The 24,585-nt window shown below is 50.2% G+C and overlaps 1 protein-coding gene across 1 annotated transcript in view; it reads right to left on the bottom strand.

Annotated features, from left to right (window-relative positions):
- The window catches only part of Myom2 (myomesin 2), an 89,605-nt gene extending 71,501 nt beyond the window's left edge, over window positions 1-18,104 (bottom strand). Inside the window, exons 1-2 of the mRNA XM_052751769.1 lie at window positions 17,451-18,104; window positions 9,817-10,024 (exon numbers count right to left, since the gene is read on the bottom strand). The gene's annotated coding sequence lies outside the window, so the exon portion shown is untranslated. The remainder of the gene's footprint in view (window positions 1-9,816; window positions 10,025-17,450) is intronic.
- Window positions 18,105-24,585: the final 6,481 nt, after the last annotated feature.

Here is a 24,585-nt window from a genome sequence, read left to right as displayed (position 1 = left end):
ATCAAAAGTTCAAGACCAGCCTGGAATATATGACCCTCCCCCTTCAAAAGTGAGGAGGGGGAGGAAGGGAAGGGAAAAGGAGTGGGAAGGGGAGGAAGAAAAGGGGAGGGGAGGGATCGTAGCTGGGCTGAGCATAGAGTCCAGTCAAAGACAGGCACGCCCTGGGTGGAATCATTTGATTTGTCCGAGAGTAAGGGATACCTGCGGGTAACTCTTCACTCTGGACACGGCCCCACCATGGGAAAGCAAATGCAGCATGCTCTGTGGTCCCCCAAACATCCCAGCCTGGGAAAGGAGAAAGACTCACCCAGAGGAGACGGACCAGAAGAGGAGAACACCACTGTGGAAGAGTTTCCCGGACACTGGCTGAGGACAGCAGAGCTAATTTCTCCCCGCAAAGCTCTGTGCTTCCCTCCCATTTATGGCCAGAGGAGGTGCTATATTTAGGCCCGGGACTGCCTCTCCCAAACCCATACCTGTATCATAAATCACAGGCCTGCTCACTAGAGGAGAAGCACCAGATGCAAGGGGGTCGATCAAAGTAGGAAGGAGCAAGTGTTGGTACCAAGTCCCAGGGGGCTCCACCCTCTGTCCCTCTGGCTACTGCCCGGAAGAAAGAGCAGACTCTGGTATTGCATCTACCCAGATTCAGGCACGAGATCTGAGAGCCGGACCCAAACTCTCAGGCATGTTTTCTCATTTGCTGAAGGCTCCCTGACATGTGGAGTGGTGGTTCTCTACATGAGTATCCATAAACATCCGGGTCACCTGTTAACCAAAGCACCTAAATCCAGGGTGCTATTGGCAGGGAAGACGGCAGCCCCATGTATTTTCAGTTGTGTGTGTGTGTGTGTGTGTGTGTGTGTGTGTGTGTGTGTGTGTGTGTGTGTGTGTGTTGATTTAAACTATTCCCATCGGGGTGTGACTTTAGCGTGGGAGAATTTAACAGGAGCTGCCCACCTGAGTGGGGACAGCCTGCGGGGTAAGCTCAGTCTTATTTATGGTCTTCACACTGTGCCACAGCTGACCTGTGGCGATAACGGCAGGTGTCCATCTTTTCACACAGCATGTGTCCAAATATAAATAACATGCACCTGGCATGGTCACGCTGCCAAGAGGAGGAGTCTGAAGGGATGGCTGTCGCTTGAGGACTCTAGCCAGTCAGCCCCACAGCGCTCTGTATTGCTGTCTTAGGCTGTGTGCAGGAGCAACCACCTAGGAGTTTGTTGTGAAAATGATACTTGCAAAGGACCTGGAAGCCTTTAAGGAAATCCATGTTCCCGTATCTAGTTTATCAGAATAAGCTGAGGAACAAGCAAACGCAGGAGCAGAAAGGACAAGGGTAAAGGCCACTGCTGCTTCATCCAAAAGCCCCTCAGATTCTTAGTGACTTATGCACTTTTATTTTGTATCTTATTTTCCCTAGCACCCCAGTGCCCTAATATATGCGTCCTGGTTAATTCGATTTTACCTTGACACATGTGAGTCATTTGGGAAGATTGGTTCTCAACTGAGACAACGTCTCTGTAAGATTGCCCTAGAGGCAAGCTTGTGGGGAGTTTTCTTAATTAGCGATCGATGTGGGAGGGCTCAGTCCATTGTAGATGGTGCCACCACCCCCCCCACCCCCCCCCGGGCAGGTGATCCTGGGTTCTGTAAAAAAGCAGGCTGAGCAAGCGATGGGAAGCAAGTTAGTGAGCAGCATTCTCTCATGGTTCCTGCTTTCAGGTTCCTGCCCTGACTGACTTCCTTTGATGGTGGACCGTGATGTGGAACTGTAAGCTGACACAGACCCTTTCCTCTCCAAGTCTTGTGTCTTATAACATGGTTATGATGCTTCCTAACAGCCAGAGAAACCATAACTAAGATAGAAATTGGTACCAAGTCATGGGGTATTGCTGCGATAGACTTGAGTGTGTGTGGAGAAGGATTGTGGAAGGGCTTTGGAATTAGAGCTAGGAAAGCCTTTCAATGTCAAGAGCTCAATGAGCTATTTGGGGACTTTGAAGATAAACCCAAGAGTAGGGCAGATAGCAGAGGCTTGGCTGGTCAATTTACATGGGGCTGGTCAGCTGGGGCTGAAGAATCTGCTGTCATTAACAAGAGACCAGAACCACTGAAGTGAAACCTTTGCTTTGCTGGGACAATTGCTGCTGGTCAGCTGGGGCTGAAGAATCATCTGTGATTAAGAAGAGACCAGCATCATGGAGGTGATGTCTTCTGGGAAGTGATTCCTCGGGGTCGACACACAGAAGCTGTGGTCCACAGGGAGCCGAAGGCTGTACCTCATGCTGGCAGTGGAACTTGGTAATGTATAAGAGTTTCTAAGTTGGTACTGGTTTTGAAGGCATGAAGGGGTCACGGAGAGCAGCCAAAGCTTGGCATCATGAGAGGCCGTTGGTCAAGAGATCTGCCTCAGTTGCAGTAAAAACTCCAGAATGGAAGGAATCATGGAGAGAGGCAGCACCATGTGTCAGGGCCAGAGTCCCTGAAGAGAGCCCAGGAGAGGCTGCTGGTGAAGATGCAGTAGCCCAGTTGTGACAGGAACCCAGCATTTTGGAGTGACCTTGGACAGCTGGTCTGCAGAGTTCCCAGCAGACAACACCTTGAGGAACCATCAGGGTGGTGTGCAGAGATCTTCACAACTGGGCCCAGCACCAGGAACGCACTGCACTCTCTGGTCCTAGCTTCAGATAAACCAGGGATATCCCAGCTAGAGTGAAGTTACCTGGGTCCTAACCAGTGTATACTCCTTCCTTCTAACATGATGGCAGGGGTGTCTACTTGGTCTTACTGCTGCCCAGAACCAGGCTTCTCTCAGTGAGTCCTGGAAGTATCACACCTCTCTAGGCTCTGTGTGGATCCTTCCTTGATTTCAGGGTACTGTGCACTAATTTTTACACAGTAGGCCCATTCTGGAATGCTTGAGATCCCACTTAATAAGTCTGTGTACCGTGACTTCCTAACCCAATCGGCTGCCACACTGGAAGACCACAGCCTGGGGGTTTGCTAACAGCAGGACTTTCAATTCTGGAGGCTGTAGGTCAGGTGGGAACATCTTTCTAGTCCACAGACTGTGCCTCCTGACTGTGTCCTCCATGGAGGAAGGAACAGGGAGCTTCTTGGGTCGCTTTTTAAAGTCCCTATAAATCCCTTGTGCCCAGGCTCCATCCTGGTGACCTCATCACTTCCCATAATCCCCACAACCTCACTATCCCCTTGTGGGTGCAGAAGTAACAGGGAACAGGCCACAAAGGAAGTCCCAGGGTCATGCTGTTTATACATATGAGGGACCAATTCTGCCCTCCCCCGTATATCCAGGCATGATGCACTGCACGCGCCTCACTTGCATGTACTGTGGCTGCAGAAAGCACATTATAATGCTCCATTCCTACCCAGGGAAATCCCAATCACCTGGGTTCCCATTGCCAGCTCAGTCCTGTCTCAGGAGGCTAGTCTCAAAGGACCCCAGACCCCACCTCCCTTATTTAGTTACATTTAGTTTATTTTGCATGTGTATCAGTACGTAGTACTCTGTGATACAGAAAGCCTGTTGCCTAGAACTCTGCATCTGAGGAGTCTTCGACTTTCTGGATGTGTCCACCTGAGGGAAGAACCCTTCACTGGGACTGAGGAGGTTCCTGATGAGAGGCAGCCATGTCTTCCCCTGGGAATAAATGTCTGCTCTGCGTAGGATGCATTTATTGAAACTTAGCCTTTTATTTCTCCCTGAGACTCTGCCATTGGCCCTTATATGGAGTCGACCTGCCATAGACTGAACCTTGAAAAGTCAAATGGTGAGAGGCAAAGTGTAGAAATAGGACTTACTGTGGGATGTTGTTCTCCACAAGGTCCCCAAGGGTGAGACCAGCAAGTCCCTCCATTGCTGAAGCTTAGGGCTGGGTATCTGTTATGTGCCACTGGGGAGGCGGGGGGAATCCAACTTCAGTAATTTTATGTTCAAACCCCCAGCTGGAGCTTACAACTTAGTAAAAAGACTATACATAATGTCCCTTTACATAAAAAGAGACCAAGAGCCAAAGAGCAGGGTCACAAAAAATCTTACCAAACTCTGGAGTCTTTAGTGTGTGGACCAAAATTCATCCAGAGGATTTGGTCAAATTACCACATAGTCAAAACTGTTGTTCAACTCAGGAACTCAACTTGAGGAGAACCTGAGAGGAATGAAGTTACTCTCACGTTAATAATTTTCTTGTATCATGTCTTAGAAAATAGAAGGTGGTCTAATGTGTGATGGAAAACATCCTTCCAACTGGCCAAACCCTCACAGCTGCTCACGATCAGAAAAGTCCCTGGTTCTGGGTGTGGTGGTGCATGCCTTAGTCCCAGCACTCAGGAGGCAGAGGGAGGCAGACCTCTCTGAGTTCAAGGCCACTCTGTTCTCGAGGCCTGCAACACAGAGAAACCCTATCTCAGAAAAACCAAAAAGGAAAGAAAGGAAAAGCCCCCAGGGGTCAGGACAGCTCAGAGGGAAGCAGCTCAGCATGGTGGGAAAGCAGTCCTGCTTCAGGTAAATGTCCAAAAAGCTGAGCAAGACATCTGCCGTCTTCCCTCCGTGAGTGTGGAAACGTCCCTCGGCCTCCATTTTCTCCTCTCGGAAATGAGAAAAAGATGGGGTCTGGTGAACCTCCTCCAGGGTCATGAGCAGCAGCTACTGTGACCAGGCCTCCCTCCCCAGGGGCTCCTACCTACCCACTGCACCCAGGGCTTTCTCAGGAAGAGAATCACCTCTGGAATCACCTCTACCCATGCCCACTGGAGTAGCTAGGAGCTGTGGTACAGCATGCACGTGGATGCTACTACCATCCGCCATCAACACAGAAACCATCCATAGAGAAATCAGCCCTCTTAGAGGTGGCATTGGGGCGGAGGGCATCAGTGACCACATTCTGGTTACACAGCATGTCCTGCCTTGACTTCCAGATTCCGAGCCCACGTGCTCTTTATAATTGTGTTTTTCTACCTCTCCACTGTCTGTGGGGACTTGTCAAAAAGGAATCAGTGCCTTTAACCCCAATAGGATGTCACATGTTTTCTTGTGGCCATCGGTGAGATGTGACCCCATTCTGGGGAACTCTGTTTTTTTCCCTAGCTCTTAGTCAGTCAAGCACAGTCAACAGAAAATGTTTAAAGCAAGAGTCCCTTGTCAACTGACTTTGTTATACATTGTGGTAGTTTGAATGTAATTGGCCCCCATAATCTTATAGGGAGTGGCACTGTCAGGAGGTGTGCCTTTGTTGGAGTAGGTGTGGTCTTGTTGGAGGAAGTGTGTCACTATGGAGGTGGGCTTTGAGGTCTCATATGTGCTCAAGATATAGCCCAGTGAGGCAGTCCATTTCCTGTGGCCTTCTGATCAAGATGTAGCCAGCATCGTGTCTGCTGACACACCACCATGCTTCCTGCCATGATGATAATGGACAGAACCTCTGAACTGTAAGCGAGCCACCCCAATTAAATGTTTTCCTTTATAAGAGTTGCCGCAGTCAGAGTATCTCTTCACAGCAATAGAATACCTAAGACACATACATACAGTGTTTCTCCTACTTTTATTTTATGACCCCATTATCAGGGACTATTAAGGCAAATGCTCATGTTCCCTTCATTTTTTTTATAATATTCACCTTACTTTGTACTCCTAGTAAGGTTATCTGGTGCTACTCCTGAGACCAATGTCAGTGTGACAAGCTATACTTCAGATCTTGGATGAGGGCTTTTTCCTCACTATACCTGACACTTTCAACACACCCAGAAATGCGCTGTACCCCCACTGGAACTGGGATAATAAAACCCAGGTTCTCCAACCGGGAGGATGAGGGGCTCAGACCACACACAGTGCTCTTAGTAGGCCGCTCCTCATTTTAAGACAAGCATGACTTCTGTGGCGTGAGGTCATTTGCCCAGCCTGCATGCTTGGTGTCTGGCATCACTCCGTGTCTCCATAATGGAGCCCACAGGCTTTCCGTATTTTGCAGATCAAAACGTATCCTAGGAAACCCATCAACAGATCTCAGCAATGTACCTGGCAGGTATCATGTGTGCAACCCTCTGGCACCAGCTCCAGCGTGTTCAACCCAAGCTACGTGCCCAGGCCCCAGTGAGCGGCAGGAAGCCCAGGACTCAGAGCAGCAGCAGGAGGCTTTCCCTCAGACTGCAAAGGTCTGTCTTCAGCAGGCCAAGGGCGAAAGCGTTCTTAGCAGACAGGAAGCCACAGAGGACATGAGACCCGGTGCGTGACGGAGAGGAACACAAGTAGCTTAGTGTGTGTATAGTTATCTGGGCAGCCGCACACCCATGCATCTAGGTAGCACGCTGGACTGCAGTGAAACATTCCTGCAGCATCTTAACCTGTGGGAGCAGCCCACCCAGCTGGAATTTACCGGTGGGATAGTGTACTCTCCCACAACCTGTCTACACCAGGGGCCAGGATTGCCTGCAGATGTTGGCATAGGCCTGCATCTTTGCTCCGACACATCCGTCAACGTCCAGCACGCTATAGAGAGTCAGTAGGTATATATTCCATTAAATGTGAAGGCTTGGATTTTACCCGGGTTCTATGGACGGGCATCAGCCTTTAGAAACATCTGACTCTGGTGTTTGCATTTAATTTCTTGCAGGTGAGGGTGTATGTACATGCCCGCGTTAGTGTGTGCCTGTGTGTGTACATGCGCGTTTGCATGCATTGGGAAAACAGAGGTTTTCAGTGTCTTCTTCAATCTCTGTGCACCTTGTGGATTTCGAGGCAGGGTCTCTCGCTGAACCTGTGGTTCACTGAGTCCGCTACACTGGCTAACCAACGGGCTCCAGGGATCTGCCTGTCTCTGTGCCCCAGCACTGGGGTTAAGATGTGTACCACCGCATCCGGCTGGTGTGTAGGTGCTAGGATCCAAACCAAGGTCCTCAGGGCTTGTGTGGCAAGTGCATTACTGACTGAGTCATATCCAGCCCCCTAGGGAGTTGATTCCTACAGTGGCTTTGGTGAGCCAGGCTAAAGCAGGAGGCAGCCAGGTTTAGATGGAGAGCCCTGAACTGGAATCAAGGGCACCAGCTCGGGTGGACTCTGCTTGTTAATCTATTCTGGGAGCTGAATGCCTATTAAGAATCCCTTCAGCTGCCCTGGGCCTTGACTTCCTCATTGGCACAGTGGGAATCAGATTAGATAGATACTCCTAGTTGAAGCCCCAAGAGGCTCTGGGCTCGGTTCTGCACGGTCGTGCTCTGAGCCTAAGCTTGCTGCTGCACAGGACTGTGTGGCCAGCTGCCTGGCCCATGACGGGCTCCAGGAAACAGTAATGAAGGCCTGGACCAGCCATGCCAACAAGGATTCCATTCTGAAAATGCTCAGAGGCTCAAAGATTAGCAGCAGTGTGCCACGCCACGTGTTTACAAGAACAGTGGCTCCAATAAAATAAAAGCGGCAGTAGGCACAAGAGTCCGCTCAGCGGGCCCTGCCTGTCCTGGAGAGACGTGAAGCAAACAGTGCGCCCACTGGCCTGAAAAGAGAGCTGTTGGGGTAACGACACAGGCTGAACCACAGCCGTGAGAGGAACTCATACTGCAGAGATCCATGAGAGCGGCATCCTTACCTTCACCTCAACTGCGAGAGTAGAAACCACGGTCCAGAGAGGTCTGTAAAAAGCCAGTGAACTAAAATTCACCATTTCTGATTTCTAGCCCTCCCTCTGTGGCGGAGCCTCCTGGGAGGGGTGAGAGATACACAAAGCCAGGCCACGATCAAAGTCTGGGCTACCATCTAGTCCAGCCTGGACCTGGGACAGAACTCCAGCTCAGGAGGCCGTGGTGAGCAAGTGTGGGGAGTGCACACGTGCGAGCCCAGTGGACTGAGCAACTTTCGGGGACCCGTGTAGCTTGGACAAGACACAGTCAACGACAGAGGTGGGAAGTCAAAAGTCGTTTAAAGAGCCACTGGACTCTGGTGTGGTGGGGCAGGCCTATACTCTCAGCCCTTGTGAGGTGCAGGCAGGAAGATCGAGAGCTCAAGGCCATCTTCAGCTACATATCAAGTTCAAGACCAGCCCGAGACCCATGAGACCCTATCTCCAAAGAACAACTAAATCAACAACTATATTCACTGCAATTTCAGCCATCCCCGCCTCGAGGCTGAGGCTACGCTCCACGTTCACAGAGCCCGGATGCCATGCCTGCTTCCCTTGGCTTTCTTGGGAATACGCTGCTGGTCCACATAAACCTTAAGCTTGGCGGGTCCTCAGCAGCCTCAACTGTCTCACATTCTCTGGGCACAACTAAGAAAAGAACCATGACTGCCCAACCAATAGGAAAGACAGGAAGAAGGGCGAGTCCTTCTCAGGGTTAAGCCACTCTGAAGATTGACATATGCCACCCCCCTTAATTTAAGACCTGCATGAAGCCAACACCTGAGGGGTTCTTCCCCGGGGACAGGCCCATTCTCAGGTGTGGGCCCCGACAGTCCTAGTCCCATCCCTTAGCGTATATATCGTCTGTTGTCATCGACCCACCCCCGCACCCGCCAGGGACCCCGCAGCTGCCTGTATAAGTGTCTGTTGACTTACTTGTAACTGCTCTGGCTACCCCTGAAACCCGCAGGCTAAGGGTGAGTAGAACAGGCAGCTACAAGGTTACCAAGTAAATGAGTGGGCGTTAGGGGTGGGGCAGACATCCCAGGCTGCGTCCTGGCCAGACACTCACCCGCCAGATCTGTGACCTTGGAGGAGACACTGGTTCGGCTTCCCAACAAAAGGGAAGGGTGAGTGTGAAGTGGTTGGACAGGAGCCCTCTCGGGACTCCCTCTCTCCCACAGGTCCCTTACAGTTGATCCTCTACAACAGAGCCACTCTGAGACTGGAAAGAGGGACTGGGATAGCCACTGCATGCCCAGAGGTCCAGACGTCTGTCACCCTGAACACACACCCAGCCGATCTACAGAGCAGAAGCACTAAGAATGCATGTGTTTAACCTGACGCTCATGGTACCGGTGCACGATAGTTGTTCATTTAATTGGATCTAGAACCAACTAAGAGGCATGCCTCTGGGTAGGTCTGTGTGGGTATTTTCACGAAGGGTTAACTGATGTGAGCCACTACAAATATGGGGGTGCTGGGGGGGGGTACCATGGGCACATGGACCAGGGTTGCGGGCTGCATAAAAAGGAGAAAGTTAGCCGGTTACCAGCATCCATCTCGCTCTGTTTCCTCACTGCCTGACCAGATGCCTCCTGCCCTTTCGAAACCTCCCCTCCACGATGACTATGTATCCTCTCAAATTGTGGCCGAAACAAACTCTTCCTCCCTGAGTTGACCTGTTGGGTATTCTGTCTCACCAACAAGTAACTAACACACTCATTAACTTCGGCAATCACTGTGAAAATTATTTACGCACAATGAGAGTTCTCCAGAGAGCCCTTCTGTCCGGCACCCTAAACAGCCACCACTGCAATCTCGCATGTGTCCACGAGAGGGAGCACCAAGCCACCAGAAATCTCCTCTTCCCTGAGAACTTCCCTAACTGGAACTCAACAACAGTGAGCAAAAGAAAAGACACCCATAATCCTTTGCAATGTGGAAAAGATGCAGTTACATTATTCCTGACTGGGGCTCTGGCTAGTCACAGTAATTGTGTCTAACAGACAACAGAGCAGCATGGAGGTGGGGGTGGGGGGAGGAGGGGTGCGGAGTGAGGGGTCAGAGTAACTGGGTCAACAGACAACAGCGTTTGCTGACCCCAATCTGCCCCCCACGGATGGGAACAACAACAAAGGCAGGAAGGAGCAGGAGATAGGGGAGGCTGAATAGTGAGTACCAGTCCTGCAGTCTCAAAAAGACGAAACAAGAGCTGGAGAGAGGGTTCAGCAGCTAAGAGCACCGGCTGCTCCTCCAGATGAGCCCGGGTTGAATTCCCAGAGCTCACAGGCAGGCTCAAAACCATCTGTAACCCCAGTTCCAGGGACTCCGACGCCCTCTTCTGGCCTCCTTCGTAGGCACCAGGCGTGGACCTGGTGCAAATAGTCCTGCACATAAAATAAAAATAAATCTTTTAAAAATCTCAAAACAACAATAACAAATTTTAAATAGTTTTTAAAAATAGAACCAACATAATTCCCACCTGAAAACCCTGAAAAGTAAGAGGGATGGGGGCAAAAAATATATACTAAGACTAAACAATTCTTAGAAAATTAAAAAAGAAAAATCCAGGTACTGAAACTATGTACTGAGATAATACAATATCTGTCACTAAATACTGCCTCGGAATGACCCACCCCAAGAAGCTCTCATGTGATCTTCAAGTCCTTTCCCTCCCCCTATACAGATGGCTCCACTGAGCAGCCAAACCGTAGATTTGGGGCCAATTTGTATCCTTACAAGACCTGTGTATCAGCTACACGAGGGCTTTAAAGGCAGAGTTAGAAGACTATGGAGTGTGGAGCCACATGAGCTGCAGGGGTCCCCCCAACAACACTGAGAACCCACGACGGATAAAGTATGAAGCCGATAAAACCGTCATGGCGGCACAGCCTCGCTGCATGTGCACTACGGTTGGAAGTTGTTGAGAAGTTTTAGAAACAAAGGCCTCCACGACCTTGGGAAGCATGGTGAGAGAACACAGTGCTAAAAGCCTGGTAAGAAACATAAATTCCAGGTTCTGGTAAAGGGAAGCATCTGGGATATGAACTCTTCTTTGTTGCCTCTAGAATGTCAGTGTTCTCCTTGCCTCGCACCTCTTGTGGAACCACCTCAGGAACATCACAAACAGAGGAGGGCAGGGTGAGCTCAAACCTGACTTAGCGCCTGCGGCGTCCCACTGCTCACCTGTTCTTCACAACCAAGGAAGTTGGCTTGGTGACTAGATTCCCCCGGAAGCAGACGTCTGTGTTGAAACAGTTGACCCATCCCTTTAAGACTACTCAAATACTAACACTGTTGTATTTTGTCATTGCTCCTGTGATGTGTTCGTAAAATCGACTTCTCTCTCTACTGTGGGTCTCATCTAAACCCAGAAAGATAAAGTGATTCTAAAGAGGTGCCACCCATTGCCACATGTGTGGAAACTTGCCCACACAGAGCCAGCCGCACCCCTACCTGCAGCTCCTGGGACTCCAGTCTACCAGGCAGAGCCTCCAGGAAACCCACAGAGACATGTCTCGGCTTGATCAGACCAAGACGAGACCAAATCCTTAACTTTCCCCACATTCTGCTGCACCTGGGCTCTGCCCAGTTTCTTAAAGGATGGTTGTCACTTGCAAACATGGTCCCCAGGAGGAACGGATGCAGAGACACAGCAATGGGAAGGTCTCATGTGTAGTGTTCTTGACCTAAATAATAAGTAAAGGGAGAAACTGTCTTCAGAACATTGATACTGGGAGCTGAATGCCCTGTGATGGGAACAGGTGTGCTACAGGAAGCATTGAGTGAAGGCAAGCGGGGAATTCTATAGACAGAATGAATTACATCCAGCATCTCAAAACTGTCCTCCTTGAGCACAGACTGACAAGGGAAATGCCACTCGAGGCTGAGCAGGTGGCTGCTGGCAAACATCCTGGGTTTTCTGGACGAAATTCTGGTTCTATAACCAATGCATTGGGTTTGCATCTTAGGGAGTACAAAGTCAAAACAAACCAGCATGAAACAAGAGGAGGAAGATTCTTTGCCTGCCCCAGGAAAGGACAGGAGGCCATTTCCAAAGCAGTGCCTTCCCCAAAGTGCCCGGATGTTACTCAGGGAGCCTACACATACTCACTTCAGGAGATGGGCACATCACGGAACATGCTGTTAAGATGTGAACTCCTGAGCATGCTCAATTTAAGGTTATATTCAAGAAAGAAAGATGGTAGGCACCTTCCTTGGCATGCTGTGTTGTAAATACGGCAGACAGGAGCCACTTAGCATGCCAAGGGTGTGACATAAAAATTTCATTGAAGAGAGCATTAAATTTCACTGGAGAGGGTTTGCCTGCAATGATGCCCGCTTCCCTGAGTGGCTAACACAGCTTGCCTCTGCCTGTTGAGGTTTGATTTGTTTCCTGCCATCTAACTGGCAGCCAAGTGTCAGACCTGTATTTTTTTAAAACAACCTCCTAGTTTTATCTGTCAATAAATAGTTATTAAGTGGATGGGTAACTCCTCGTGATTATGATAATTTTCAGTTTTAAAGATGACCTCACATTTAGAAAGTGTTAGCTTAGTATAAATAATTGATCTCAAATGATCCCTTTAGATAAAATATTATTCGTATATTTGAAAAGTCAGCAGCCAGGGCCAGAAGCAGAAGCAATCATGAAAAAAAAAAAAAAAAAAAAAAGACCTGTGAGTGGGAAGCATCACAGAGGTCCCCATCTAGTGTGGCCTCCAACAGGCGACGCTCACAGGCTCCCTGGAGTCCCATAGCACAAAAGTAACACTATATCCGAAGTGTCCACGCCCGCTCTACCTCAGTCATGCTGTATGGGGCAAAGTAATTAGGAGCTGGAGATCCATGGTGTGGTGGAGACAGGTCCTGGCGCAGGAGAGCAATACCGAGACAAAGGCCATCTCGCATGAACCGGAATAGCTGAATGAGGCTGGAACTCCTAAGCACTGACTCTCCCACAATCTTCCAATTTTTACATAGTGAGGGCTAGACACAGATTCTGGCCCATGGTGAAGAATTCTGGGATGACGTTGGGGATTTTCTGAAGTGGGTAAAGCCCTGTTGGTTACAGGACCAATAGGCCCCTTGGGGCACTGACTCTCAGTCTGTCAGCACAGAACACAGAGCTCACACAGAAGCAGGCACCCACTGGGGACATCGTGGGCTGTATTATAGGCAGAAACATGTGTCGCCAGGGTGCCTGTCATCTGCATGGCAGGCACTGCCCTGAAAAGAAAATGCATTTCATGTCTTTGATTAACAAGCACTTATTGTTCATGCACCCCTTAAATAATATAAAAAATGTACCTAAAATATTCTGAAAGGCTGGGGAGATGACTCACTGGATAAATTGCTCGCCACCATAAGTTTGAGGGCCTGAGTTCAGATTTCCAGAACTTAGCTAAGGTAGCATAGATTTGTAAGCCATGTGTTCCCACGTGGGAGGCAGAAATGGGGAGAGTGCCTGGAAGCTTGTAGCCAACTAGCCCAGTGTATACAGAATGGAAAACAACAGCAAAAAATAGGCGTCCCGTCTCCAACAAGGAGGAACGTGAGAAGCAAAGCCTGATTATAACCCATCAACTTCGAATGCACACTGTGGCATACCCACACCCACATTCACATGCTTGAATACAGGCACGCACACATTCACACAAACATGCACACATACAAAGTAAAAAAATAGAAAATATGGTGTTATTATTGCCATTTATCTTTAGTAACTTTGTTGTTATTTAATATGCTTTTACTTGTCTCTATCTCAATATTCTGAACATTTTCTCTTCAGTTTGACCTAACCATTGCAGTATGCCATAGTCACCTGCAGAGGGTGGTGTTGGATTTGGAGTTGCACCTCCCAAGCCTTGGCCTGAGATCTAGGGCTGTGGGAAATCTAGGGGTGGTTACATCATCACTGCAGAGCCATCAAAGCCAATTGTGAGCCTTTGATGCCCACTTTACAGTAAGAATCCAATGGCATGGATTAGAATTTGCAAAGCCATTCTAACAGAGACCCGAAGTAGAGGAAACAAAACTCCTCACAGCACGGGAAAGTACAAAGTGTTCTGGGCTGTATGCCGATGCCCCCAAGGCTCTAATCCAGACGCTGGTGTCTGGAGAGGGTCTTGGACTGGTGAGGGTGGATAGACGTTCAGGGTGGTCCAGCGTAGAGTGGAATGTGGGCTATACCGCCCACTGTGGGCATTACATCAGCCTGTGCAGGGTGCTCCATGGTGGCAACCTGGGGAAGCGGCGGGACAAGTTACCAGCAATGTGCGCGGGACACGGAGACCCTGTGTGGCAAAATGCACTTAGCAGATGAAATGCATTACATTTTAAATAGCCCGCCATTGGGTCCAGGTAAGCTTTGCTGGGTGGGTGCCTGAGTGTGCTATGTTGAATACCCCTGACTCCACCTGAGAGGGTGGAAATGTGGGTAATGGAGAGAACACAGCCCCGTAAGGCATGGGAGCGGGGTTCTGTAAGAAAGGGGTTCTTGCTCTGTTAGTGCCAACCCACATTTTCACCAGTGGCTCTCGGATTTGTTAGGACAACACGTTTCAGCCCAGGCCACGGTGTAGGAATGGTAATTATTTACCCAACTTCATGTGTATTCTATGCCATTTCTACCCCGGTGACAGCAGATTGGCCTGACTCACTCACAGGTCACCTGAAGGTGAGAACTGTGACCCATGGAGTATAGACACTGCTTTGTGTCCATGCGGGGCGGTACCAGTGCTCCCTATTCTAATATTGAAACAAAAGACATAACTCTCTGCATGGTGTTCAGGGACTCTGGTGAATTTGTCTTCTGTTAGGCTCATCGACCTCCTCCTCTGAAGCTTCCACCTCCTCTCCCAAGACCAGGCTACCATAGTCAGTGTCAGGAAACCCAGAGCAGCCTGCAAGGACCAAACAGGGTAGCACTGCCAAGGCCACTCTCCTCTCCCACAGCAGCAGAACAGACCTCAAAGTGGCTCCTTCTCTGCCACAGCCATGGACTTTGACACCCACAGTTCTCTGTGAGGCCCTCTCCATCCACCTAGAATGCAAACCACAGATGCTGTGGTACCCAGCCCATGCTCAGGTGAAGCTGTAAGACAAGCAGGATCCCAGGCTACACTGTCACAGTGCAAATCATGGATGCTGTGGTACCCAGCCCATGCTCAGGTGAAGCTGTAAGACAAGCAGGATCCCAGGCTACACTGTCACCCCTAAGGGCTGCCACCTGCTTGGGAGCTGTTAAGGTTAAGATATTGAGTGTTGAAGGCTTTGTTCCCAGTGGGTAAGTCGAGTCATTCATAGATGACCCTCAGCTGCAGCATCACCCTTGGAGTGCTGTATCCCAAAAGCAAAGTGAATGATAAAGTATTAATGGTTGGCTCAGCATTGCTCCATTTCCTAACTAATGTTTCAAACGTTAAGTTCTACTGAGAGTGAGATTGGATAAACTGCTAGATGCATAGGGAACAGTCAGGAGCTGTAATTGTATCACGAAGATGAATGCAAAGGAGATGCTTAGATACGTCCTACCAGGCTGGGGAGGCAACCAAGCCATATCTGTGGGAAAAAGGATGTCCTCAGATGTGGGATTGTGGCAGTGTCCTAAGGAAGACAAAGCCTTGTTCAGTGTCTCAGTGAAACAAGCCACGAGCCTGAGTGGCCAGGCTCCCTGCCTAAGGAGAGGTGGTGTGGAGCTTAAATCTAAAAGGAAAAGCATGTGGCCACTCTTGGTACCCGGGGGTGAACTTCCATGGTTCTCTTGGTCTGTTCCCCTCCCATGTTCAGCTTCCTGGCAGCAGCTGATAGGACACTATGCGGGGCAGGGGAGAGGGGGTGAAGACCAGAGGAGCAGGTTGGAGACCCTGAGTAAAGGGTCCAGCAGTTGAACATAGCCTGCCAAGGACAGCATAAGGACATGGAAGTACTACTGAGTCTGATGGGCAACGCCACAGAGGAGCAGGTTGGAGACCCTGAGTAAAGGGTCCAGCAGTTGAACATAGCCTGCCAAGGACAGCATCAGGATGTGGAGGTACCACTGAGTCTGATGGGCAGCGCCACAGAGGAAGGCTGGGTGATGCTACACTGTACTGTACTGCCCAGCAAAAGGCGGAAAGGATCAGAACCGGTCAGAGCTACAGCCCAGGCCTCGAGAAGAGGGAGGGAGGGAGGCACCGTATCAGGGACTGTGGTTCTGCCCTTCAAAGGGCTAGTGGGTTTCAGAAGCGGAGACACTAACAGTTTTGGGGATTGTGAAGCCTATAACCCAGGGTTCCCGAGAGCTGGGGCTATGCACAGTGCAGTTTCCTGGCCCCTTCTTGGTGACTACTGGAGACAATCAAGCACGTCCTCCCCACCTGCAGGACCTTAGGGAAAGAGAGACCGAGCTTCTAGGAAGAGTCGGTGGCTCAACCCATGGTCCTTGACCTCATCTCTCCTCATCCATCCCAGGGTCCAGGATTCCCTTTCTCAGCAAACATGGTCACTCTGAGGAAACTCCAGCTGCAGGGACTCCTGTAGCCACAGCTGCTGCTCATGCAGCGATTCCTACCTCAGCCACTACCACCACAGGCACCTTGGAAAACTCCAAGCCAGGCCAGGCATGCCTGCCTCAGTGAACTTCAGATGACCTCGCTCAGCCTTTGCCTCAAGAGGGAGCAGCTCCGCAGAGAATCACCTGAAGGGCCTGCTGTTGGTGAAGTGCCAAGCTTCCAATTGGTTCTTTTTTTAATTTTTATTTATTTATATTTTATGTATGAGTGCTCTGCATGTATATCTGCATGCCAGATGAGGGCATCGGGTCCTGTTACAGGTGGTTGTGAGCCACCATGTGGTTCCTGGGAATTGAACTCAGGACCTTTGGAAGAGCAGCCAGTGCTCTTAACCGCTGAGCCATCTCTCCTTAAGAGAGGTGTATATGAAAGCCATGCACATGCAAGTCTGCGGCTGGTGGACTTGCAGCTAAGCAGAATTTTGTTGCACCCCTTTTTTCGATACACAAGTAGGCGATTTCTCACTCTTGATGCGTTAACCTAGGAGGCCCCTCCTGTTTATTCCTACTTCCGTGTTGCAACCAGAGGCAGTAATGGCCTCTTCTGGGTGGTACATTGCTACCTACTGTCTCTATCACAGGCTGAGCAGGCGACGCTAAGGACAGGTGAAGCTCTGCGTCCCCAGTCCCAGGCACCCAGGAACAGCAGCTAGTAGGCAGCTGGGGAGAGTCCTGAGGCTGCAAACCCTAAGCTCACTTGTCCCCTCAGGAAGCCTCTGGAGACGACGACGGAGAACTCAAACAGTCGAACTTGAGTGTGGGAAGAACCGAGCGGAAGAACCACAGCCTGTGGCTAGAAGAGCTCCAGGGAGCTGCCGAGGGTAGAGAGCCAAGCCTCGAGCACCTGAAGTCTGGGGGCTGGAACACGAGCGGCTAAGAGCCAAGGGTCCTGGCACCCAAAGCTAGAGAACCATCATCAAAAGCCTAAAGCTTGCTCGGGCCTGAGCATGGAGAGCTGATAGTCCCTAGCTCGGAAAGCTTGGGGTTGTAAGCTCGTGCTGAGGAATCAGAGCTGTGCACCTCTCAGGCTCTCAACCCATGAGCCTCTGGCATGTGGGAGTCAGGGCTGTCAGCACTCCCAAAGCTCCCCTAGCCTGCTTACTGCATCTGAGTAAAGCAGATGGAGCCAGCTGTTGATGTCCCAGGCTGGGTGGGGCTCCTTGGAGACACATTCCACTAGAGCTCTCCTGTCTGCATCCCACACTCCTGGGTCTCTCTTCCTCTCCCGTATTCAAGGATTGATGTAAATCATGACTTACCTTGATGCTTTTCCATCGTCCATCTATTCACAGAACCCAAACCTCTGACAGAAAATCATTTTAATTGGACTGAAGAAGTTACCAGTAACAGAGAAGAGCCTAGGAGCCAGAGAGAGTTTAAAGACAGAGCCAAGGATCACCAGCGATGGAGAGATAAAGACAGAGAGCATGGGGAGCAGGCAAGGGACACCTTGTTCTCAGGGTGAGGTCATGGAAAGATCTGAGGATCCAGATCCGGTTTTGTTAGCTCTCAGCCTTGGCCTTCTCCTGAACAGAACTCCCCGAAACTTAAAAAAAAAAAAAAAGCGCCCCCCACCCAACTGTTCATGACAGTGTAGGTAATGGTCATGACAACCACTCACTTTCTCCATAAGGACCTTCTGGAGAAGCCACTAAGACTCTTAATCTGCCCCACAATGACATCCGGCCAGAGCAGGGGGAACCAGAGGAAATCCGATTGGAGGGCCAGCCAGAGAAAGAGCATTTGTCCACCCAGCAGCCTTCACTGTCCTCCCCACAGCACAGGACAATGGGCACTTCTCTGCTGATTTTCTGTTCTCAGTTGGACAGAGGGTAAACTATGACACACAAGGACCTACCAAAGAAAGTGGCTTGTGTACAGAGTGTGCCCGGGGGGCTCAGTGATGTCAGGCTGAACCGTGGAAGGGAAGGGAGCTGGGAACATGGGTGGGGGCGGGGTGGGGGTCGGGGCAGGACAGCAGGAAAAGTACAAAGCAGAAGCAGATTTCCTCAGCTAAGCTGCTTCCGAGCCACAGGTCCTGAGCCAGCTGCTGCCGGGGTTGGGGCGGACACTCAGGGATACTGAGTCCTGTAGTGACCTGCACACACCTGCTCTGCTATTGCTACCACCCATGCGGTGGGTTCCTGCACTGGGCTGCAGAGCACTGGTGGGGAGTGGGGTGTAAAACACAGGGTCTCAGGGCCCAAGGTCTGTATCACACTAAAGAGAAGCTGACCGGAAAGCTAGTCGGTGGGGGGCGCACGCCTTTAATCCCAGCACTGGGAGGCAGAGGCAGGCGGATCTCTGAGTTCAAGGCCAGCCTGGTCTACAGAGTGAGTTCCAGGACAGCCAGGGCTACAGAGAGAAACCTTGTCTCAAGATGGGGGGGAGGGGGCAGCACAGGCTTCCTTCCTATGAGACTCAAAGGTCAAGTAGCGTTTTACAAGTAGATGTTATCAGCAGCAGAGGGGTCACTGTTCAGCTCTTGACCTCACAGTTCCCAGGAAATCCTTTGAGGGGAATTATTTTTAAGTTTACAGACTTACTGCTCCACATTTTAGATAATTATGCCACGAAGGCAGGACAGAACGATGCTGTAAGGTTGTACAACCAAGGTTAATATGGAATTTACAGGAAGACACATGCACTCGGCAGCCGGGGTGCCCCAGAATAGCTATGAACACAGCTCCACACAAAATGGTAAGCTTGCTGATGATGAGTGAGATTTGGGTTTGTGTTTGTTTGTAGTTGTATGTGTGTTGAATGTACATGTTTTGTATGGGTGCACGCATGTGTATACATATGTAGAGGCCAGAGGTTGACCTTGGATGTCTCTTGATCACTCTCTGCCCTTTTTAAAGCTTCCATTTTTAATATTTAATATTTTATTACTATATTTTGTGTGTGTGTGTGTGTGTGTGTGTGTGTGTGTGTGTGTGTGTGTGTGTGGTGATGTGTACATTAGCAGTCAGAAGGCGACTTTGTGGAATTGGTTCTCTCCTTTATGTGGGTTCCAGGGCCTGAACTCAGTCCATAAGCTTTCATCGTTCAATGGCAATTGCTTTACCCTGAGTCGTATCACCGCCTTATTTTTTTAAGACAGCATCTCTCATTGAGAGACCAATTCAGCTATGCTGGCTGCCAGTGAGCTCTGGGATCTCCGCAGCTCTGTGATGCACACCGCCCAGCACTGTGATTCACACCGCCCAGCACCGTGATGCACACCGCCCAGCACTGTGATGCACCCTGCCCAGCACTGTGATGCACACCGCCCAGCACTGTGATGCACACCGCCCAGCACTGTGATGGACACGTCCCCAGCACTGTGATGCACACCGCCCAGCACTGTGATGCACACCGCCCAGCACCATGATGCACACCACCCAGCACTGTGATGGACACCGCCCAGCTCTGTGATGCACACCGCCCAGCACTGTGATGCACACCGCCCAGCTCCGTGATGGACACGTCCCCAGCACCGTGATGCACACGTCCCCAGCACCGTGATGCACACGTCCCCAGCACCGTGATGCATACCACCCAGCACTGTGATGCACACCGCCCAGCACCGTGATGGACACATCCCCAGCACCGTGATGCACACGTCCCCAGCACCGTGATGCACACGTCCCCAGCACTGTGATGCACACAAGCCCAGCACTGTGATGGACACATCCCCAGCACCATGATGCACACCGCCCAGCACTGTGATGCACACGTCCCCAGCACTGTGATGCACACGTCCCCAGCACTGTGATGCACACCGCCCAGCACTGTGATGCACACGTCCCCAGCACTGTGATGCACACCGCCCAGCACTGTGATGCATACTGTCCCCAGCACTGTGATGCACACGTCCCCAGCACTGTGATGCACACCGCCCAGCACTGTGATGCACACGTCCCCAGCACTGTGATGCACACTGTCCCCAGCACTGTGATGCACACACCCAGTTGACTTTTACACAGGTGCTGGCGATCCAAACTTGTGTCCCCTCGTTTCCATGGCAAGCCCTTCGTTGACAAAGCCACCTCCCCAGCCTGTAACTGATTTCTATAACTCAGTGAGCTCTTGACATTCTTGAGCTCAAACCTTGAAGATGACACGGTCTTTCACGACGTCAGAAGCTTGGGCACCCCTGAGAGTTCATCTCACTGATCTCGGCTTTCTCCAGATGAGCCGCTTACTCTACTCCATGGTTTTCCAAGGTTCCAACTGTCCACACCCATCCAGCCCTCATCTGGAGGTTGAGGGGGTCCAGAGGTCTTGACATGAGCATGGGGGCTTGAGGGTGAAATAAAAGCAGTGGCCGTCTGAGTCCAGGAATCTGTGACGATCCTTTACAGGACCACATCCCATAGACTTGGTCAGTCACCGCATAATAGCTACCCAGTTTTAATGCGTGCAGTTCTTTTCTAGGCTACCATGTACTCCTGAATTGTGCGAGAACGGAGGCGCTGCAGTCCGTGTGCTCAGGAGGGGCACTGTTACTACCTGCGGGCGGCTCACTCATGGCTGCAGTGTCTGGAGGGGAGCTGGCACTCCCTGTTCATCATGACTAGGTTTTGAGCTGGGTCTGGGTCTGACCCGGCCACCTGCATCCCTCCTGTCACCTCCCCTGCTCACTGCTGCACCTGAGCTCCACTATGTATCAGGACCTTGTTTGGGTCATTTACTGGGACATGGTCTTACATACAGCCATTTATATTGAGAGAGCACGTGGGCCGGGGGGACGGCTCAGCTGGTAAGGGAGGGCACTTGCCCCCGAGGCTGACAACCTGAGGTCAGTCCCGTGGTAGAAGAGAACCAACTCCCACGAGCTGCCCTCTGACCTCCACATGCACAGCATGGCACAAATGTGACCCTCATCTCACACAATAAATAAAATGCAATTTAAGGGTTTTTTTGTTTTTGTTTTTGTTTTTGTTTTGGTTTGGTTTGGTTTGGTTTTTTGAGGCAGGGTTTCTCTGTGTAGTTTTGGTGACTGTCCTGGATCTCGCTCTGTAGACCAGGCTGGCCTCGAACTCACAGAGATCCGCCTGGCTCTGCCTCCCGAGTGCTGGGATTAAAGGTGTGCACCACCACCACCACCCCATGCGCAATTGAAGTTTTTAAAGAGCACATTTAGAAGCTTCTTATACAAAATACATTCTTTCCTTTTACAAGAGACCTTATAATATATGAAGAGTTTATATAGTACTGTTAACAAATATTAAATATATGAAGTGTTAAAAACTAATTCCCAAATAAGAAACTATTAGGGAAGGACTGAATAGATTTGATAATCAAGAAAAAAGAAACTACTGGTGGCTGGAGAGATGATTCAGCTGTTAAGAGCACTGGTTGCTCTCCCAAAGGACCTGGGTTTGATTCCTAGTGCCCACCTGGCGGTTTAAAACCTTCTGAAACTCCAGTTCCAAGAGATCCTATGTCATCTTCGGGCCTTCATGGGCACCAGTCATCATCCATCATGACTGGTACATGATGGTACACACATGGTGCACAAACATACATGCAGGCCAAACGCTCAGAACTATGAAAAAAATGTTAACTTACAATATTTTTTTTTTTTTTTTTGGCCAGGCGGTGCTGGTGCACGCCTTTAATCCCAGCACTCCGGAGGCAGAGGCAGGCGGATCTTTGTGAGTTTGAGGCCAGCCTGGTCTACAGAGCGAGAGCCAGGACAGGCACCAAACCTGTCTCGAAAAACAAACCAAAAAAAAAAAATTTGAGTGGGGGCTAGGCAGTGGTGGCACATGCCTTGAATTCCTTTAATCCCAGCACTCCGGTGGCAGAGGTGAGTGACTCTCTGATTTTGAGGCCAGCCTGGTCTACAGAGTGAGTTCCAAGACAGCCAGGGCTACACAGGGAAACCCTGTCTTGAAAAACTACACATTAAAAAAAAAAATGCTAGCTGGCCAATAAAAGGTATATTTTTTAAAATCTCTAAAGTAACAAACTGGGACTATCTGAAACCTACAAGTAACTACGCATGAGCAGAAAACATTTATGAAAGAGACACAGAGGGTGTTCCTGGGCAGGTCACACAGGGCTCCTGTGTGGGGACAGAAACGCATACTTTCCTCTGGGGGAGGCACAGAAGCAAGAATGGGAGGGTGGTGTTCCGCTCTCGATGCCCTGGGGGTGGGCGCGCTCCACACAGGTGCATGGGGATGGTATTACATGGTGGACTTAAGCGGCTGCATGTCCAAGGTCACAGGGACCTCCCCAGAAGGTCTGCCCAGGTCCTTGGACAATTTACATCATAGTATCTACAGCACACATACCCTGGGCACCCATGCCAAGACAGGTAAGTGAGTGGGGAGTGCTCATGTGCCCACCAGCTTCTTACAAACTTTGTAGCTCAGGCAGTGAAGGTAAGAGGCCTGGCCTAGGTGTCCTCAGCCACCATCAATGGTTCCACACACATCAAAAGCCCCTGCTGGGGACAACAGCACACCCCTCAGAGGCACCCTTGCCATGGGACTCCTCAGCCCTGCCTCCACTGTCCCCAAGTATCTGATGAATTTTCTCAAGTGGAGGGGTGTTAATCAACGCCTACCCCCTCCTTCAAAGTTCTGTTCCACCAAAGTTCAACCTAGGGAACCAATGAGTTTATTAGGCTCATTAACAGAGTGTAGGTGACCCTGAAACGGCCATGCTAGAAGGTCTGCCCCCAGAATGAATGATGGCTTCCCTTGTGGCTGCTTAAATAGAACCACCACCACCCCATCCTTACCCTCGTCTTCCCAGCTCTATGCTTCAGCTTCTCCTCAAGAGCCTGAGGTCACACGCAATTAAGGCAACCTTGCATACAACTGGCTGGGAGGAATGGATGGTACACTCAAGTGAGGGTCCAATAATCCTCCATCCCTCTCATTCTAGGAGGATGTCGAAAGTCGATAATGCCTGGCTATGACGAACTTTTGCAAGCAGATCCAGCTGGTCTTAGGAAGATAGAGGCTGTTCTGATTGAAGGATAGAACTGTACACCACCTCAGAGACAGGCTAAGGTCAGAACAGTGACCTGAGAACCACCCCAGGATCACAAACCTCAACATTGTAGTCATGAATGGAAGGAGATTTGGGCTGCAGAGCTCTGCCAGCCACACCTCAGACCAAGCAACAGATGTGGCCATCCCCCTGCCCATAACCACAGGTTGACAAGATACCTATTATATATCCCAGCCTGGCCTCAAACTCATGGCAATCCTCCTGCCTCAGCCTCCCAAGTGCTAGGATTACAGACATGCACCACCACTCTTTGTCTGATTCTCTGAGTACATGGACACGCATTTGGATGTAAATACATTGGGACGGAAGCCATTGAACCATATGCCGGAAATGAGAGTATTATCAAGTACACAATACAATGTGATGGAGTTGGTCTCAAAGGAACATAAATTGAAAGCGTGTTCACGTCGAAACCCGTATGTGACTGTTTTACTCATAATTCTAAAACCTTAGAAGCCACCAAGACACTCTTCAGGAGGTGAACAGGTAAACCGTGGCATATCGAGACAGCAGAGTAGTAGTTTTCAGCCCTGGAAAGAAAATCGCAATCCAGCCATGAAAAGACTGTAGAGCTTACTTAGGAGCAGTCGCCCCATCTAGAGAGAGGCATAAATCCTCTGGCCACGTTTGACACCACCTCACATCAAATGCATAGGACAAGGAGCTGAGTGGGAGGTGGGCAGTGGCCAGGAGGAGCCTCCAGCTAGATGTCGTTTGTGGCCTATGTTTAGGTGTGAATGCACACACATGCTCAAGCATGTCCAGGCCCAAGGACAACCACAACAGTGAAAACCATTGCTGTGGGTCCTCAGGCACTAACTACCTAACTCAGCTTTTTAATGCAGTGTCTCACCAGCCTGGGACTCACCAAATAAGCTAGGCTGGCTAACCACAAGGCACGGAGATCCACCTGTCTCCACCTTCCCATTTCTTGGATTACAAGCACATATTACCACACCCTGGTTTTTTAGGTTCAATCTGATGATGGAACCAGGTCTTGTGTTTGCAAGGCAACCACTGAACCATCGCCTAAATATCCAAATGTCATCTTGAACATAAGGAGCAGGAAACAGATACAGAAAGAGTGATTCGTTGTTTTTGTATCCATGTCTGATACAAGGAGCAGGACTGGAGTCCAGACAATATATTGGAGTCCAGGCTCACGGGCCTTCAAAACCCTGGAGCCTCGTTTTCAGAATTTTGTGTTTTAACATTCTGATACTCCAGACCCTGAGACAAACACATAGTGTGTGGGCATCCTCAAAGTTCCTGCAGAATCTGGACATCCCCTCCCATCACACACACACTGGAAATTTGGCTCTCCCTAAGAGCAAGAGTATTCTCCTAGGGTCCAAGGCTTACACCCCTCTCCAGCAGGAG

The sequence above is a fragment of the Peromyscus californicus genome, unplaced genomic scaffold (genome assembly GCF_007827085.1).
Source record: "Peromyscus californicus insignis strain IS unplaced genomic scaffold, ASM782708v3 Scaffold_23__1_contigs__length_62951481, whole genome shotgun sequence".
Taxonomy (NCBI): domain Eukaryota; kingdom Metazoa; phylum Chordata; class Mammalia; order Rodentia; family Cricetidae; genus Peromyscus; species Peromyscus californicus.
Note: the sequence above shows the minus strand (reverse complement) of the source record. Positions and strands in the feature narration are given on the sequence as shown.